Here is a 20,296-nt window from a genome sequence, read left to right as displayed (position 1 = left end):
GGATTACAGCTAAGCTGGTAACCCTTACTTGTAGGTCCCACTCAAGAGTTACAAGTTCTAGTTCTATGTACAAGTTCTATGATGTATTTATAGAAATGCAAGTCAGATGTACAAGAAATGCTGATTAGGGAACTAGAACACTGTGGCTTTTTTTTTTTTTGGTTTTTGAATTTGCATTCAAGAAAACTATAGGATAGAAATGTGTAAGTCTTGTTAATAAAGGTCCTGGTTGGGGAGAGGCACAGAGAAAGTAAATGTTCACTGTGTTTCAAAGTGTAGAGGTGCTGGTTTGTTCTTTAGAAATCTGTGTGGCCAGTGCCTGTGTATAATGCTTTCACAATAGGAATGCATCAGGGGCTGTATCAGCTACAAAGTGGTGTAATGCCTTAGTTTGAACACTGTTATCAACCACCAGCTGTATCAGCATCACCTGGGCCCTGCTAGAAATGTGAATTCTCAGGCTCCAGTCCAGACCAAATGAATCAGAAATTCTCAGGTGGAATTCATGGACCAGAAATTCTCAGGTGGAATTCATGGACCAGCAATTCGGGGACCAATTAAATGTAAGGGAAGGCTGGAAAAATGTAGTTTCAAACTGGGGACCGCTTTTACCAATGACAACTTCATACTGTGCAAGTAGGAGCCCTAATTTGTTTGGACCATGATTATCTTGCTCTGGTCCTAAATACCCAAGATGTATCCTTCTTTCCAAACATACTCAGACCTTTCCAAGGGAGTCAGCCCTTGGGAATCAAGGCAGTCATTGCACCCAGCTCATGATCAGGGATCTGTGGGTGATTCCCTGTTCTCCCCAATGATCTGGGTGTGACTCCTTTCAGTCTGATGATTAAAAAACCTAAAAGACTAGATAAGATAATTCATGTGTACCACATGCAATGGTGGGGCATGGTAACTGTAATAAATACTCTCAGTTGAAAAAAGGGAACATGGAAAAATCTCAGAAGGCGGAAGTCTGTAGCAATGATGACATTCTGATGGGTAGGTATTCTGAAGATCCTCTATCCTGGCAATGGTGGAAGTTTCTTAGACCCTGATTCTGCTCTCTGATGGGAACAATTTTGCCATTGTTCTGCATATCCCTGACTCCAACCTCTGGGAGTTCATTCATTTTCTCTGTTATTCTCACCTCTCCTGCCTGACCTAGACATTCTGTTTTCACTTTGTTGGTCCCAGAGACTCCTATACTCACACAAAACTCACACAAAACTTTTGTTGATAGCATTCCTAATATATTAGGAGAGTATTAATATTTTCAAAATATTAATATATTCAAAATATTAATACTCTCAAAGAATGCCTCAGATATTTGTCAATGTTTGGTTCTGAGTGTAAAGAGAGTTTGAAAAATACATAATCTCATGGTAGCATTGGTAGGTAAAAGAGAGATGAAAAAGACCACTTAAAGGTACAAGAGACAGCGAGAGTAATTAGAGGAAATGTGTGGATTGAGTGTCCTCTGTGTGGATATGAATTCTTGAAGAAAGTTTTTGAAATTAGTGGCAGGAGCAGTTTCACCTCTCTTGCCAGCTGCCTCCCCCAGTCTGGGCAAAGCTTCAAGGGTTCTTCACAGATTCCAGCCCATCTGTGCACCTACTTTTAGACTGCTTTTGTGCTTACTACAGCGCTGTAGGCAGAGACCCCAAGATTCATGTGAGGCCCAAGCAATACCAGCTAAAATTGCCCCTCAAAGTCAGGGAAGCTAAGTATCACTATGAAATAAAAAGCCTGGTTCCTGCCTTTCTGGAGTTTACAATCTGATTGCAAGATTAAACTTTCACACATCTGATGACAGAGAAGTGAGCCCTTCAAAACTGAAAAGCATATGGGATGGACGAAGCTAATATTGGGAAATAACATTAGCATTCCGTACACACTTTTCTGCACTTTCATTTTCTTATTTTTTAAATATATCTTAGCTATAATGTTCTGTATTATTACATTTAGAATTCTTTTCTTAAAAATATGGACATGCTGTTTCATGTTATGCAATGTTAATATTGAATAAGTAAGGCCCCTAATGATGGTAGTTATTTTCGGTCCTTTGTTATTATAAACAAAGCTTCATGAACATCCATGTACACATCTTTGCATACATATGCAAATACAGAGTAAATTAATGAGTGAAATTGCTGTGGAAAGATCCACAAACACTTAATAACCATCAACAAATTCCCTCTACCTATACAATTTCTAATCTCAATGGCAGTGCATGATATAGCCTGTATCCAAGTCCTTTTTAGTATACGCTTAGGAAAGGCGTTTTCTTTGTTGACCTGAGACAGTCTCCCTTGTAGTGTTGGCCTACTTTGCTCTTAACAAAAGTGATAGTGGTATCATTTTACATGTTTACAAGCTTTCTTCATTTCCTGTCTGTTCCTGACCTTTGTTCATTTTCCCACTGAGTTTTTCCTTATTGATTAACAGAAACTACTTCAGCATTAAGGAAATTAGTCCTTTACCTAGTAATGTGTTGAGATAGTATTTTTGTTTGTTGTTTATCTTTTGCCTTTCTGAAGGTATCTCTTCTATGAAATATGTTTTTAATGTATATGTATTAATATTTTATGCCCTTTTGTGTTTTTTCATACTTCTAGACCCCATGATTACAAATATCTCAAGCACTTTGTTAGTAATTTTATGATTTCTGTTTTTTAAACATTTAAAACTTTGATGTGCATGGAATTTATTTTGGAGTTTAAAGAGTGAGGAAAGAGGACCAGCCTAGAGTGATGTTCTAGTCACTCATTCACTCAGCGAATGTTGCGTGTATGCTGTGTGTCAGGCCTTGTGCAAGTCACTGAGTGTGTGAGAGCTGGGAAATCCGGATGACACAAACAGAATAAGCCGGGATCATATAGTCCCGAAGCAAGTCCTTTCCCTCAAGGCAGCATTTGTTCAAAATCTCTGTGAAAGTGAAAGTGTTAGTTGCTCAGTCATATCTGACTCTTTGCACCCTATGAACTGTAGCCAGCCAGGCTCCTCTGTTCATGGAATTCTCCAGGCAAGAGCACTGGGATGGGTTTCCATTCCCTTCTCCAGGGGATCTTCCCGACCCAGGGATTGAACCTGGGTCTCCCGCGTTGCAGGCAGATTCTCTATCTTCTGAGCCACCAGAGAAGCCCCCAAAATATCTATATAGCAGAGGAAATGTGATTCCAAATTTCCAGATTTGGATGAGAGAATTTTCAGAACCAGGAAAAAGCAACAGCAAAATGAAATGTCCTACCATTCAGCGCACTCCTGTGAGGTTTCAGATTCTCTGTCTCCCCTATTAACCTCCCCTTCGTGCCCACCATACCAGGCCTCTCTTGCTCTCCCTGCTCTCTCTGTGAAGCCCAGAGGCGTGTTTATGGCCTTTCTAGGGCTTCCTGCTTTTCTGAGTCATGGGCCCACCTGCACCCTCTACCATTTCCTTACTGCCCTTTTCAGCCAGAGATGAGGAAGGGACAAATCTGCCAGGGTTGGAGGCTGGATGGTCCAACAGCCATCAGTTCTTGGGTGCCCTTTCCTAGTCACTTCAGGAAGGAATCTAGAGACTTGCCAGCCCACAATGTCTGAGGCGTTTTCAGAGTCTGGCAAGTCTTCTTAGGTCTAGGATCAGTTTTTCCTTCTCAGTTTTAACTTGAGGTTGTGGTGCAGCCCTCTGGGTAATGGCAGATGGTGGTGTCTTTGCACATCTGCTGGCCTCTGAGAGTGCTCATAGAGCAGGTGAGCACTTGTCTGTCCACTGGAGAGAGATCCTTAATGGATTCTTTCTGGAAGCAATACTCTGCCTCACCATACCGATCTGATGCGTAGAGGCAGGCAAGGTCTGAGCAGGTACAGGGGGGTTAATATTCAACTGAACAACTTTCTTAAAATGATTCACAGCGCTTTTCCTAATTTCCTGTGGTTCTCCATCCTAATTTGTTGAACATTTATTTGGTTTCTGTATTCATCTGATTTTTGCTCTGTAGCAGCATCCAACCTAGAGATGTTAATCAATGTTGTTTGGCACTGATTCTAAGGCCTTTTTAAGTATCAGTGATTCTATGACTATGTCCAGAGTGCCTTTACTTCAGTAATATTTGGCCGCACTGCAGAGTATGTCTGTTGGGCTTGGTGTTTTCATCTACTAGGTCATCTCCTTCTGCTTCTTTCTTGATCAGTTGAAGAGTCAGAGCCAGGAGAATGTTAATGTACCAGTTATCTGGCTCCAACTCCATGGCCTGCCCAGAAGGTGAATGGTGTTCTCTGTTGATGCTTTGTCATGCAGACGATACAGTGTGATGAGCAGTCCCAGGGAGAATTCTGGGTTGGTGGGTTTCTTTTCCAGAGCCTCTCAAAACATTGCATAGCCTGTTAATAGTACTTTTTCTCCCCATTTTATAAGTGCCTCTCCCTCTTCACCGTCAGTCTCAGGGCATTCAATTCTATAGGAATTTGTGCACTTCTTGCAAAGATTTCCCACCCTGTGGATGTAAGTGTCTCCAGTATTCTTGCCTGGAGAATCCCTTGGACAGAGGAGCCTGGTGTGCTACAGTCCATAGGGTCACAAAGAGTCAGACATGACTGAAGTGACTCACCATGCACGCATGCATAGATGTGTGTACTTCTAGAAGCCTGCCCAGGTGATAGCAGACCCAGGCATAGTTTCCCCAGGTGACCAGATGTCCAGTTTTGCCTTGGTGATCCTGTCTGTGCATGATAAAGTCCTCTGCTTGTTCTAAATATTCCAGAGCCACCCGGTATTGGCCTCTGTAGTGTTTAATACAGGCAAACAGATTGTACATGATTGCTTTGAATTCTGTATTTAGAAACTCTACCTGATCATATCCTCTGTCTTCTAAATCATCTAAGGAGCTTTCTTCACCACGTACATTCCAGGTAAAATGGCATTTCAGTTGTAGAAAGATAATTTCTAAGGAATGTGTGGTGATTTCACAGTAGCTAAGGGAAGTGAACATTTAGGAATGTGAGTAAGCAGATGTACAAAGTAACAGGTTTAAAGTGTAGGCATTGGGCCACTTCTGAGAAGAGGTTAAATATACAGAAGATGTACCAGTTTATAGTCTTTTAGCTACCTTCACACAGTAGTAAGGTGAACCATGAACCTTGTGGTTTCTTTTGCAGGCTGTTTCAACTTGTCTTGGAGGAGATAGTGTTAAGATATTACCTGATAGACCAGACATTGAACAAGGATAAATTCTTGTACTAATTAGGGAGCTGGCATTCATTCCAGACAACAGTGGCTAAAAATTAGCTCAGCAGTCCTTCCCAGATCAATTCATGTGCGAGAGACCATTTTATTCACCAAGATTTGATTCATTCCTAGATTTGATTGAATTCTTTCCATTAGTCTTTCTAAATGCATGCATATCAGTCTAGGGACAAGAGAGAGAAAGAGAGAGAAAGGAAGACAAACTCATATCTACAGAGTCAGGAAGAGGGGAAGCAAAGGGGGAGAGGGGGAGAGAAAAGTGTTTGCTTTATCAAGTGACCATACAAGGGAGACAAGCACATTTTTTTTTTTTTTTGACAAGCACATTTACCAGGAAGAGGACTAGCTCACAAATTCACTCTGTGCCCAAAGAATGATCTTTATTTTGAGTGTTACAGTGGTGGCTTAGTCGCTAAGTCATGTCCAACTCTTGCGACCCCATGGACAGAGAAGCCTGACAGGCTACAATTCATGGGATTCTCCAGGCAAGAATACTGGAGTGAGTTGCTATTTCCTTTTCCAGGGGATCTTCCCAACCCAGGAATCGAACCCAGGTCTCCTGCATTGTAGGCAGATTCTTTACCAACTGAGCTACAAGGGAAGCTTTGCACATAATAATAGGCAAATTGGCAGCTATGATTCAGGGTTTGCAGAGGTGAAAAAACCCCGATACAAGTGTCTCCCTGCAAAGGTCAGGGTCCCTGGTGCTCGTCCACTTCCAGATCCTCACTGGACAAACTCAGCTCTGGGGCAGGTTTCTCCTGCAGCACTAAGAGGATCTGGCTCGCAGGTGTAACTTCGGAGGAGCTCTCTCTAATACCGGTGTCAACCGCGTCCCTCTTGTCCCTGAGGTCAGCTCTGGACTCTTGCTGCTTCAACAAGATGCCACTTTCCTTCTCCAAAGCCTGGGGGTAAAGTCCCAGGAGCTGCCTGGACTGACAGGCTTCCTCTTTCTGGTCAAGCCCCTGCTGTAGGGTGTTCTGGAGCCCCTGGACTGCCACATGACTTTGGAGGAGTTCCTGAGCCAGCTCTAAACACAGGACATTAATAAACATCTGGAGCTCCTCCTCTGATGGCAGGATGATGCTGGATAGGTCTTCCTTCAGCTGCCTGGCCACGTTCTTCCACTTCAACCCTTCATCTCTGTTGAAGGACTCTTGTGTAATCCAAGCTGTACCTCCAACTGAATTGCGTGTCCACTTCTCATTCCCAGCCAAGCCACAGACTTAGTGTTGGCAGGAAGACACAGAAGTAACCATCGTCATCCACTGTGGTGATACTCTCTGCCAGGCAGGGTGACCTGTGCCAGGGACTTATCAACGGCCAGAATGTCACAAGCCTTGTTCCTTAGCTCCTTGAGGCAAGAGGCTGCCACGTCATACTCTTCCTGCCTGTTGTTGCGGCGTAGCAGACACCGCTTTAAAGAGCCTGGATTTTTAATGTTATACTCAAATCTATTTTATACTGATTTTGAACTCTTTCACCTCCTAAAGTCCCACAGTGTACCTTCTTCACACCAAGACAGGTGGCGTTTAAGAATATTTATTAAACATGCAGAAGTGCATTAACTGGTGTGCAGAAATGGTCAAAGTCCATGACTAAAACAAATGCAGGATATCATGTATTCTACTGTATGTAAAATATAATAGAACTTTGAGAAAGAAGATAGATAATGATAACGAAAATAAGAGCTAACATCTATTGATCACTAATTATATGCCAGGTACTGTTCTAGGGACTTCACTTGTATTAATTCATGTAATCCTCACAACTCTGTAGGGAAGGAGCTACTATCTGCAGATGGGGCATTAAATAACTTGTTCAAGGTCATATAGTTTACTAACTGATAGAGGTAGAATTTGATCTAGGCAGTCTAGCTTGAAAGCCCACATTTTTTGGGGGTAATTAATATTGTGTTAGTTCCAGGTATATAGCAAAGGCATTCGGTTATATATATAATATATGTATATATCATATTATTTTTCATTAATAGGTTATTGCAAGATACTGAATATAGTTCCCTATGTTATATGGTAACATCAGATAATCAGGATGGTTTGATCACTCACCTAGAGTCAGACATCCTGGAATGTGAAGTCAAGTGGGCCTTAGGAAGCATCACTAAGAACAAAGTTAGTGGAAATGATGGAATTCCAGTTGAGCTACCTCAAATCCTAAAAGACAATGCTGTGAAAGTGCTGCACTCAATATGCCAGGAAATTTGGAAAACTCATCAGTGGCCACGGGACTGGAAATGGTCAGTTTTCATTCCAGTCCCAAACAAAGGCAATGCCAAAGTATGCTCAAACTACCGCACAATTGCACTCATTTCACACACTAGTAAAGTAATGCTCAAAATTCTCCAAGTCAGGCTTCAACAATACGTGAACTGTGAACTTCCAGATGTTCAAGCTGGTTTTAGAAAAGGCAGAGGAACCAGAGATCAAATTGCTAACATCCGCTGGATCATCGAAAAAGCAAAAGAGTTCCAGAAAAACATCTATTTCTGCTTTATTGACTATGCCAAAGCCTTTGACTGTATGGATCACAATAAACTGTGGAGAATTCTGAAAGAGATGGGAATACCAGACCACCTGACCTGCCTCTTGAGAAACCTGTATGCAGGTCAGGAAGCAACAGTTAGAACTGGACATGGAACAACAGACTGGTTCCAAATAGGAAAAAGAGTATGTCAAGGCTGTATATTGTCACCCTGCTTATTTAACTTATATGCAGAGTACATCATGAGAAATGCTAGGCTGGATGAAGCACAAGCTGGAATCAAGATTGCCGGGAGAAATATCAATAACCTCAGATATGCAGGTGATACCACCCTTATGGCCGAAAGTGAAAAAGAACTAAAGAGCCTCTTGATGAAAGTGAAAGAGGAGAGTGAAAAAGTTGGCTTAGAGCTCAACATTCAGAAAACAAAGATGATGGCATCCGGTCCCATCACTTCATGGCACATAGATGGAGAAACAGTGGAAACAGTGACAGGCTTTATTTTTGGGGGCTCCAAAATCACTGCAGATGGTGACTGCAGCCATGAAATTAAAAGACACTTCTTGGGAGAAAAGTTATGACCAACCTAGACAACATACTAAAAAGCAGAGACATTACTTTGCCAACAAAGGTCTATCTAGTCTAGGCTATGGTTTTTCCAGTAGTCATGTGTGGATGTGAGAGTTGGACTATAAAGAAAGTTGAGCCTTGAAGAATTGATGCTTTTGAACTGTGGTGTTGGAGAAAACTCTTGAGAGTCCCTTGGACTGCAAAGACATCCAACCAGTCCATCCTAGAGGAAATCAGTCCTGAATATTCATTGGAAGGACTGATGTTGAAGCTGAAATTCCAATACTTTGGCCACCTGATGTGAAGAGCTGACTGATTGGAAAAGACCCTGATGCTGGGAAAGATTGAGGGCAGGAGGAGAAGGGGATGACAGAGGATGAGATGGTTGGATGGTGTCACCAACTCAATGGACATGAGTTTGAGTAAACTCTGGGAGTTGATGCTGGACAGGGAGGCCTGGAGTGCTGCAGTCCATGGGGTTGCAAAGAGTCGGACATGACTGAGCGACTGAGCTAAACTGAACTGATGTTATATGGTATAAGGTAAAAAGAGAAATTGGGATTATAGTGAGTTTTTGACTTGGGCAACTTGATGGGCCCTGATAACATTGAGATGAAGAAAACAGGAATAGCAGATTTATGGGAGAAGAGTAGACTTTGGGAGTAGATTTAAGAGTTCTGTTTTGAAATCATCAAATTGAGATGTCTATTGGATATCCAAGTGTAACTATTAAGGCAATAGCTAGATGTTTGAGAGAAGACTTCAAAGGTCCAGGCTGGAGTGATAAATCTGGAATTCCTGAGCATGTGGGTAGTTCTGAAAGCCTTGCGTCTGCAAGCCATTACCTATAGAGAGACTGCAGAGGTAGAGGAGAGGGCTGGCCCACATGGAGACTTGGTACACAGTGACAGTCAGAGAAATTGGATAGAGGATGAAAAACTGCAGATGAGGTAGGGAGTGGCCAGTGAGGAGGGAAGAAGACCTGAAGGTGATGCTGCTGTAAGAACCAGTTTAAAAAGAGAAGTTCCAAAGAGGAAGCTGCAGAATTAGTTCTTGAGAAAGAACCACAACAAGGACAGAAAGGTGGCATCACATTGGTCATTGGTAACTGTGTGTAAATCAAGAGTGATGAAGCAAATGCTTGTTTGGAATGAGTAAATGAGAAAACAAGAAGTAAGGAGACAATTCTAAGTTTCACTGTAAAAGCAGAAACTTGGGAGGGTAAAACTGGAGAGGACTGAGGGGAGATTGTTTTTGAATTAGGTGATACTAATGAATGTATATGTGCTGATCACAGAGATGGAAAACTGGGATACTAAACAGCTGATAATTGCTGGAGAGGAGTCCTTAAGTAGGTGAAATGGGATGTGAACTAGAACAAAATTATGATGCTTGACTTAAAAAAAAAAATACTAGGGATAATTCATCCAAATTATGGACGGGAAGGCAGGCTGAAGGCACAGATTTACACAGGCAAAAGATTTGGTAGTGATACATGAGGGTGATTCTCTAAGTCTGCTTCTTAGGGAAGGTCTACACCAAAATGTTCCCTGGTGATTCAAATGATAAAGAATCTGCCTGCAGTGCTGGAGACCTGGGTTCAATCCCTGGGTTGGGAAGAGCCCCTGGAGAAGACAACAGCTACCCACTCCAGTATTCTGGCCTGGAGAATTCCATGGACATGGGGTCGCAAAGGGTCGGACATGAGTGAGTGACTTTCGCTTCACACCAAAATATACTTTTGGTGAAGTACTTTGATGAAAGTATTTGATGAAGATACTTTTCATCTTTATTTACTTCTCTGTGTTTTTCTCCTCCACCTTTAAGTTTTTGCTTTTGAGCATGCATTTCTGAAAAATAAGTAATGTAGGTCTTATGAGTCCATGGAATTGGGACATGATAGATTCTACTTGCCCCTACAGCTCCACTCTGCATCCTTCTCCACCTGACTGTCACCATCAGACAAGGAGCTCTACGGTCTCTGGCTTCCCAATGGGTTTGGCCAAAGGGAGGCACAACAAGATCTCAGAGAGAGGGAATGGTATCCTCGAGTATTTACTTCTGGGGCTTCCACACTGCAGAACTTTCCTCTCCTGAAGCCCACTGATGCCATCAGTTTACAATTCCCTTTCTCAGTTCAGTTCAGTCACTCAGTCATGTCTGACTCTTTGCGACCCCATGGACTGCAGCACTCCAGGCCTCCCTGTCCAGCATCAACTCCCAGGGTTTACTCAAACTCATGTCCATTGAGTCGGTGATGCCATCCAACCATTTCATCCTCTGTCATCCCCTTCTCCTCCTGCCTTCAATCTTTCCCAGCATCAGGGTCTTTTCCAATCAGTCAGCTCTTCACATCAGGTGGCCAAAGTATTGGAATTTCAGCTTCAACATCAGTCCTTCCAATGAATATTCAGGACTGATTTCCTCTAGGATGGACTGGTTGGATGTCTTTGCAGTCCAAGGGACTCTCAAGAGTTTTCTCCAACACCACAGTTCAAAAGCATCAATTCTTCGAGGCTCAACTTTCTTTATAGTCCAACTCTCACATCCACACATGACTACTGGAAAAACCATAGCCTAGACTAGATAGACCTTTGTTGGCAAAGTAATGTCTCTGCTTTTTAGTATGTTGTCTAGGTTGGTCGTAACTTTTCTCCCAAGAAGTGTCTTTTAATTTCATGGCTGCAGTCACCATCTGCAGTGATTTTGGAGCCCCCCAAAATAAAGCCTGTCACTGTTTCCACTGTTTCTCCATCTATTTGCCATGAAGTGATGGGACTGGGTGCCATCATCTTTGTTTTCTGAATGTCGAGCTTTAAGCCAACTTTTTCACTCTCTTCTTTCACTTTCATCAAGAGGCTCTATCTAGTTCTTTTTCACTTTCTGCCATAAGGGTGGTATCATCTGCATATCTGAGGTTATTGATATTTCTCCCGGCAATCTTGATTCCAGCTTGTGCTTCATCCAGCCTAGCATTTCTCATGATGTACTCTGCATATAAGTTAAATAAGCAGAGTGACAATATACAGCCTTGACATACTCTTTTTCCTATTTGGAACCAGTCTGTTGTTCCATGTCCAGTTCTAACTGTTGCTTCCTGACCTGCATACAGGTTTCTCAAGAGGCAAGTCAGGTGGTCTGGTATTCCCATCTCTTTCAGAGTTTTCCACAGTTTATTGTGATCCACACAGTCAAAGGCTTTGGCATAGTCAATAAAGCAGAAATAGATGTTTTTCTGGAACTCTTTTGCTTTTTCGATGATCCAGTGGGTGTTGGCAATTTGATCTCTGGTTCCTCTGCCTCTTCTAAAACCAGCTTGAACATCTGGAAGTTCACAGTTCACGTATTGTTGAAGCCTGACTTGGAGAATTTTGAGCATTACTTTACTAGCGTGTGAGATGAGTGCAATTGTGCGGTAGTTTGACCATAATTGGCACTGCCTTTCTTTGGGACTGGAATGAAAACTGACCATTTCCAGTCCCGTGGCCACTGATGAGTTTTCCAAATTTCCTGGCATATTGAGCGCAGCACTTTCACAGCATTGTCTTTTAGGATTTGAGGTAGCTCAACTGTAATTCCATCACCTCCACTAACTTTGTTCTTAGTGATGCTACCTAAGGCCCACTTGACTTCACATTCCAGGATGTCTGGCTCTAGGTGAGTGATCACAACATCGTGATTATCTGAGTTGTGAAGATCTTTTTTGTACAGTTTTTCTGTGTATTCTTGCCACCTCTTCTTAATATCTTCTGCTTTTTTTAGGTCCAAACCATTTCTGTCCTTTATTGAGCCATTTTGCATGAAATGTTCCCTTGGCATCTCTAATTTTCTTGAAGAGATCTCTAGTCTTTCCCATTCTGTTGTTTTCCTCTATTTCTTTAGGCTCCTATAACTTCTCCTTCCTCTTGACCCTCTGGGGTGGGGCTTAGTTTGTTAGTAGCCCCAGGGTATTATGTCACCTCTTCTTATCTCTAAATCCAAGCCACTTCCTTATTCAGTTCAGTGGCTCAGTTGTGTACAACTCTTTATGACCCCAGGGACTACAGCATGCCAGGCTTTCTTGTCCATCACCAAATTCTGGAACTTACTCAAACTCATGTCCATTGAGTTGGTGATGCCATCCAACCATCTCATCCTCTGTCGTCCCCTTCTCCTCCTGCTTTCAATCATTCCCAGCATCAGGGTCTTTTCCAATGAGTCAGTTCTTCGCATCAGGTGGCCAAAGTATTGGGGTTTCAGCTTCAGCATCTGTCCTTCCAATGAATATTCAGGACTGATTTCCTCTAGGATAGACTGGTTGGATCTCCTTGCAGTCCAAGGGACTCTCAATGGACTTCCTTATTCAGCTTTCTTTAATGACTCAGTTTGAGTTTATCAGTTTCTTGCCAGGAATCTGACTTAGAAAAAGGAAGGAAACTTTAAAAATCAGGACTCAGAACCTGAGAACTAATTCGCAGATGAAATTACATGAAATTTTCGTGACCTTGTGCAAGTTGTTTAGCCTTTCTTAGCTTAGATTTCTCATCTCTTTTGTGAGGATGAGATGAGATACATAAAAAGTGCCTTTAACATTGCCTGGCACATAGAATGCATCTGAAAATGTTATTTATTAGTATTGTTATCTCTATGGGTAACAATAAGTTATGTTAATCAAATGAGGCCATACACGGGGCTGATCTTACTTAATATTCACAGCAGCCCCAGGAGGTAGGTGGTCAGTATCCCCATTTTCAGATGTGAAACTGAAAGAGCTAGTTGCTTACACAATATCACAAAGCAAATACACTGCCATTTCAATCAATCGAATGTGTATGTATGTGTAGGGATGAACTGAAACTAAGAATAGGAGGACTGATGAAAAGTTTAAGAAGAATCTATACCTAAAGACTCTCCCTCTAGTCTTTGCAACTCCCACTCCCCAATTTATGTAGAAGATGGTAGGTTTATTCTAGATAGAAGATGAAATGAAGGGGCCTGGACTAGGGTTACAGGCACTGAAACTCTGGGATACTATACTGAAAACAAGAGTGCTAAATATATGTTTGCATATCGAATTTTGAGACCACATCTTTTTCCCGAGTCAGATGTTGCATCCAGACTTATTCCCTCCAGGCAAGAGATTAGAAGACAGTTATGGAGGATAAGATGGTTGGATGGCATCACCAACTTGATGGACATGAGTTTGAGCAGGCTCCGGGAGTTGGTGATGGACAGGGAAGCCTGGTGTGCTGCAGCCCATAGGGTCGCAAAGAGTCGGACACGACTGAGCAACTGAACTGAACCAATGAAGGAAATCAGGGAAGTCCGGGGAAAAAGCCTAAAGATCATGGTCTCAGCGTGACCTCAGTAAAATGGCACAGTGAGATCACTTCATAAGGAAGCCCAGTCATCTAGCCCACACACATGCTTCTGGCCAGTTTGTTAGTGTTCCACTCTTAATTCCGAATTGGAATGAAAGGATCCCCAGATATTTTAAGAAAGCCTCGAACATAGAGGACAGTGGCCAAGCACAAGCGATTTGAAGGGAGAAGAGTTGAGGCAGCAACAACAAACTACCATCAATAAATTCAGATACTGGAGAAGACATTGCATCCATGAAATAAAACTGAATGCTATGAAAAAAGTCGAACATTTAAAGAACTTGCAGGGACTCTTGGAAATTAAAGCAACAATTAAGTGGAAAAGCTCAAAAGAAAGATTAGAACAAAACAGAAAAAATTTCTTTCAAATAGAAAAACAGACTAAAAAAGGAAAATAACATATATAAAATTTAAAAATTAGAGAATCAAATTCATTTGAATCAGTTCTAATGAGATGGGTGAAACTGGAACCCATTATACAGAGTGAAGTAAGCCAGAAAGATAAAGACCATTACAGTATACTAACACATATATATGGAATTTAGAAAGATGGTAACGATAACCTTATATGCAAAAAAAAAAGAAAAAAGAGACTCAGATGTATAGAACAGACTTGTGGACTCTGTGGGAGAAGGCGAGGGCGGGAAGTTTCAAGAGAACAGCATCGAAACATGTATATCTAGGGTGAAACAGATCACCAGCCCAGGTTGGATGCATGAGACAAGTGCTCAGGCCTGGTGCACTGGGAAGACCCAGAGGGATGGGGTGGAGAGGGGGGTGGGAGGGGGGACCGGGATGGGGAATACATGTAAATCCATGGCTAATTCATTTCAATGTATGACAAAAACCACTGCAATGTTGTAAAGTAATTAGCCTCCAACAAATAAAAATAAATGGAAGAAAAAAAAAATAAATAAAATAAAAATAAAAATTAGAGAATCAGACTACGAGGACCATCATCTAACCAAAAAGAGTTCTAGGAAGAGAGGAGAAAGAAAATGAAAGGAAGAAAAAATTTTCAAGAAAAATCCAATAAAATTTCCCTGAGCTGAGCAATATGTTGCCAAATGGATAAAAATAAATTGTCCCCAACTACATGATTGTAAACTTTTAGAACATGCTGGTGACAAGGAGAATTGTACAAGTTCTAGGGGAAAAAGGATTAATGTAAGCAAGTATCCACATGTTTTTGGACCTCTCAACAACTACTAAAAGCTAGAAAACAATGGAGAAATGCCTTCAGAGATACTGTGGGAAAATAGTTTCTAACTTAGAATTCTAAACATAGCCAAATAATTATTTAAATATGAGGGGAAAATATACTTTTATACATGTAAATAAAAATTTCCTTTCCATGCCCTCTTCTTCAGGAAGCTGAGAGGAATTGTCCCATCAAAATTAGGCGTAAACCCAAGTGAATAAAGAAATAGAATTTAGGAGACACAAGACCCAGTGTGAGAGAATGTTCATACAATAAGAATCCACCCTACAATGCAGAGGATGTGGGTTTGGTCCTGGGAAACTAAGATCCTGCATGCTCTGGGGCAACTAAACCTAGGCACTGCAACTAGAGAGTCAATGTGCCACAAAGAAAGACCCATAGGGCACAGCTAAATAAATAAGTATAAATAAATAAGTATTTTAAATATTTAAATATTTGATGTGGTCAAATAAATATTTTTTAAAACCTTAATTAAGGGAGGTGGAGGGAGAACCCTGGATGGAGGGGAAGGGACAGAAATATCTGCTACTTTGCAGTCACCTGGAAAGCAACCAGTGTAGAGAGGAGTGGGTCCTGTGAGTGATTTCCACGAAAGGTGAAAATGACAGCTTACCTAGTGTTTGAACATATGGAGAGGATCTACAGCTGAGAAGGAGATAAGAAACCTAAGAGAAAGAAAGTCGTTTGTCTCTTTGAACTTCAGAAAAAAAGTGAAACAAAATATAGGGAAAGAAAGATCACTGTTGAGCAATGGGATGATGAAAAGAAATCGTAGCACCAGACGCCTCTTCTAATGATAGCCGTAGCACCAACAGATGCAATTATTCTGCATCTGTGTGGGTTCTGAGCGGAAGAAAACTCCAAGGAAGTCTGTCCTCAATGAAGTCACTTACCTTCCATCAGACACAGAAGTGACAGTTGCTCCTGGGAGCCCTGGTCCCCACGCTTATCCATAGTCTCTTGTCATGGTCCAAGGACCAGGAGAAATATTCATCTTGCCAGATTTCAGTAGCATAAACAGTATTGTTGGATGAGTCAGTGAATACAAGATCTAGGATGCTAAGGGGCAGACATCAATCAAAGAAAAAAAAATTTTTTAATCCCTCTTTTCCTAATCAAGATAGTATAGACAATGACCTGCTCTGGTTTCTTAGCTGTTCAATGCAGAGGTCTCTCTTTTTAATTTGTGAGCTGCTTTTGAGGACTGAGCAGAGCAGAGACTTGAATATCCCCCCTTTTAAGAGGACCAACACCAAAGGCTATCTGGACTCAGGTACCATGAATGTATCCTATGTCCATGAATTTGGTCCTTTCCCTCAAGGTCATGTCCACTTCTCTTAATTATCCCCAAATGACTGACAATGACTACAGCCATATATGGTTCTCATTTTCATTTGGGTTTTCATTCCCTTGTCTCAACAAAGACAATTCAAAGCAACAAATGTGAAAATATTCTTACAGTAGAGTGCAAGACCAGGGATAATCCCTTGCTCTATTTTAGATTCTTGTTATTACTTAAATTATATCTCATGGAAAGCATTGAAACATTTCAAATAGCCAAAAAGTACCTCAGTGAGTGCCTGTATTTTGTCCAGGGATTACTAGCACACCATCAGCAGTTTCTACCATATGGCGAGTCTCAAGGATCCCAGAAATGGGAATCACAGCTATAATAATGTTCTCTAGCAGAGATTTCTAACTTTTTTAAAGGGCCAGATGGTAAATATTTTTAGCATTGTGGGCAACACAGTCTCAGCCTCAACTCCTTAACTCTGTTGTTAAGGTGAAAATACAGTCATAGACAATATATGTTCCAGTAAAACTTGTTTACATAAGCAAGTGGCTGACTATACTGAGTCCACTAGCTGTTGGGAGTTAGTCCTTGCTCTGTGGCCCAATATGTTGTTCATAGTCACAGAGCATCTTGAGGAAATGGGACCTAGTGTGCCTCAGTGGTAAAGAATCTTCCTGCCAGTGTAGGAGACGCATGGGACATGGGTTAGATCCCTGGGTTGGGAAGATCCCTGGAGAAGTAAATGGCAACCCACTCCAGCATTCTTGCCTGTGAAATTCCACAGACAGAGAAGCCTGGCTGGCTGTGGTCCATGGGGTCAAACACAGCTGAGCACAGCACAGCACCAATTATCCACTCTACCTCCTTTGGCTTCAAATTTCTGTTATTACTACAAATGACCTACAGCTCAGGAAAATGTCATTGAACATTCCAAGCATACCATCTCCATCTATACATCGGCTAAATCTTTTGACCAAGTGATCAATATAGTCCTGACAATTGTGACCTGAGCCTCTCCTTAGCAGGCTCCTCGCTGCTCCCCACTTTACAATATTTTTCCTAGCAGACCTCTTTCCTGGGTGTCAAAAATGTATTAGTTGTCATCTCTTTTTTTTAGCATTTTTATTGATACTTAGGTAAATTGGGGGCAGATGTGGTTTCTTAAATAGGAAACAAAAAGCATTAACCAAGGAAGAAATCTGGTGGCAAAACACTAGCGTTTACTGAAAGGTGTGGAGTGCTGTCAATATTTAAATGATGTGATCACATAAAATTCTGTGAGACCTAAATGGTTAGAAGACTTTGCTGCAGAAGCAGCTCTTAAATGCTGGCTGAAGGATTCTGGAATGTTATTGAGATGGGAGCAATGCTGGAGACTTCCAAAGACTTACACAGTAATACAAGAACTGTATTGGCCACCAGAAAGCATTCCATTTGATGGCATGTCATTGTTTAGAGCTAGAGAGAAAAGTTGGAGGCAAATGTGGGAAGCCTTGAATCATCCATCAAAGGCATTGTAAGAGAATTGGCCTCAATAGAATGTATATTATGGCTAAGCCAAGCTGAGCAGAAAATTTCCTCTTGAGCATCAACTCCCATGAACTGGTAGCAAGGGACTAGAATGGTTTGCTGGGAAGGATTCTGAACTCGTGTCTGCACAAGGGGAAAAAACACTGCAATCAGCTAGTGATGTCTCTCACGGTCACAGGAAGGAATCGTGGTGTGTGTATATAATAACAGCATGATCCCAAATAAAATAATAGCATGAACCTAATACTGTATTTCTAGCACGACACTGAATAACTCAACTGGATGTGTTCCTTCCCCAAATGTCGGGTATAGTGACTCACACCTGTCAGTTTTCCACGGAGGGTAGAAGTCCAAACGCCCTGCTCCAGATTTCTGCAACTTCATGTGGGCTTCTGTGCTCGTGGCATCTGGAGTCCCCACTTCCAGGATGCCACGTTCATAGTGTTTATACTGTTTGTTTTGATCTAGATGTGAAGTTATCACCTCCACACAGCACCCCTAAAATATGCATTCACACGATTCAACACTTTTTGCATTTGGTGCAATAAAAGCCAGGTCATCAAACTCCCACCTCTGAATGAATCCCCTTTGTCAGAGGACACCCAGCCCCCACACCGCATCTCTCTCCTTCCTTTACCCGGGGACACAGATGTCCTCCCACCTGCATTCAGAAAATGTGCCAGTTTTTTTTTTTCTCAAAAAAAGAAAAAGAAAATGGAATCCCCCAGCTAAGAAGGATTGTGATGCCAGTTGTTACTTTAAAAAAGAAAATTCAACTCATTCCACACTAAAATGCTACTGGAATCCTTGTGTCCTAAGACTGTGGATAATTTTTATTTCTATGTTTTTCTATATTTTCTTAATTTTCTGAGTATGCATTTTCTTTTTTTTTTTTTCTGAGTATGCATTTTCAAGTAAGAATTACAGAAGAAAAATGGCGATGTTTTCCAAGTACTTGCTTCTGGAAAGGGCGTGTGGAATCCTTTGTGGGGAAAGACGGACTGGCCGTCACAGCCCAGCTCACAAGGCTCCAGTGAGTCAACCAAGCCCGCCCCCTAGTGGGCAAACCGGACAGCGCCCTCGACCCCTCCAGCGTCTCTTAGAAATTTTCCTTGCAGAAAAAGCTCCTTGACATCTGTCTTAACAATGATTTTTTTGGAAATGACACCAGAAGCACAAGCATTAAAGCAAAAGTAAACAACTGAGACTACATCAGAACATACACACTACCTGACATTGTCCTTCTGTTTTCTTCTCTCCTTTTTTTCTTTTTTTAATTTATTTGGCTTCATCAGGTCTTGGTTGTGGCATGCAAGCTTAGTTGCCCTGTGGTATGTGGGATCTTAGTTCCCTGACCAGTGATCGAACCAGCATCCCCTGCATTGGAAGGTGGATTATTAAAGACTGGCTCTCCGGGGATGCCCCTCTCTTCCTTTCTAATTTCAGTGTGTGTTCTTTCTCCCCAAACACTCCTAAAGGTGGAAGGTGGTGTGTGGAGACGTAGAGTTCCCCACTCTGCCTAGCACAGCGCCTTGATCATGGTAACTACAGCACTTGATGGAAAAGCCAGAACATTTCCTCATAATTCATGGTGACCCAGTGAGAGTCCCTGATCCCCAGGATTCCCAGCTGCTCTTTTGCAAGCAGCTGCTGGGTCAGTGGAGGCCTGGGAGGCTGAAATGTTTCCAGATACTGGACACCTTCTGACTAACAGGTCTGAGATGGCTGAGAGAGACAGGAGCGACAGAGGAGGGCCATACGACTGCAAGGTTATGATGGAAATAGAAGAAAGTATATGATGTCCGTCATGGGTTCCAGTCCTGGGGGTTTTGTAACTCAAGTTACAACAAAACCTCACATCTATTCAAGGTGGATTATTTGTACTGATCAATTTCATTAAATTATAACAACTCTTACAAGTTCTTCGTTGGCTTTGTGAAATAGGCTTGTTTTCAATGAGTTTCATCAATGACAGGCTTTCAGTAAATGTAACTGGTTTCATACTCCTACTGTAACCAGAGTCTAAGAAAGTGACGGGAGCAAATGAGGTGGGGGGGGGGGCAGCCACATGGATCTCTGAGAACATTTCAGGAAGACGTAGGAGCTAGTGCAGAGTCTTGAGGTTGCACGGTGGGAAAAGAGAAATGTACTTCAAAGAAAACGGGCAGATCTGTGAAGAAGAAATTAAACTATGATGTCTGCTAGCTCCCCCTTGGCTTTAGAGATACTAACAATGTTCTGTATTGTGTCTGATGCACTTCATACAGTATCACATGTGTTTCATACAGTTTTATAATGTCACTTAGGTTGTGATGTTATTTTGAGCCCAGTCATTCAGAATTTAAAGGAAATTGAATATTTTAAGTGTAGACCTTTATGAGGCTTTCAAAAGCCAAAAATAATACCATCTTTCCAAACTAGAAAAGGCCACTGATGCATCCTATATGTTTCAGTTTCTAATAAGGTAATGTCACTTTAACCCAGGTAAAAAGCTCTCCAAGGTCCTTAATATTTAACAATAAGGAGGTTTTGAAATCAAACAGTGAGACAATCACAATGGATTATGCCCAGCCTTGTTGATAGGTTCATGTCTTTCC

At 41.7% G+C, this 20,296-nt stretch overlaps 1 protein-coding gene and 1 pseudogene across 1 annotated transcript in view; one reads left to right on the top strand and one right to left on the bottom strand.

Moving 5' to 3' along the window:
• Positions 1–20,296, top strand: part of LIPA (lipase A, lysosomal acid type) — a 96,421-nt gene that overhangs the window by 23,968 nt on the left and 52,157 nt on the right. The window lies entirely within an intron of this gene.
• On the bottom strand, positions 5,511–15,829 carry LOC110137851 (DNA fragmentation factor subunit alpha pseudogene; annotated as a pseudogene).

The sequence above is a fragment of the Odocoileus virginianus genome, chromosome 7 (genome assembly GCF_023699985.2).
Source record: "Odocoileus virginianus isolate 20LAN1187 ecotype Illinois chromosome 7, Ovbor_1.2, whole genome shotgun sequence".
Classification (NCBI taxonomy): Eukaryota; Metazoa; Chordata; class Mammalia; order Artiodactyla; family Cervidae; genus Odocoileus; species Odocoileus virginianus.
Note: the sequence above shows the minus strand (reverse complement) of the source record. Positions and strands in the feature narration are given on the sequence as shown.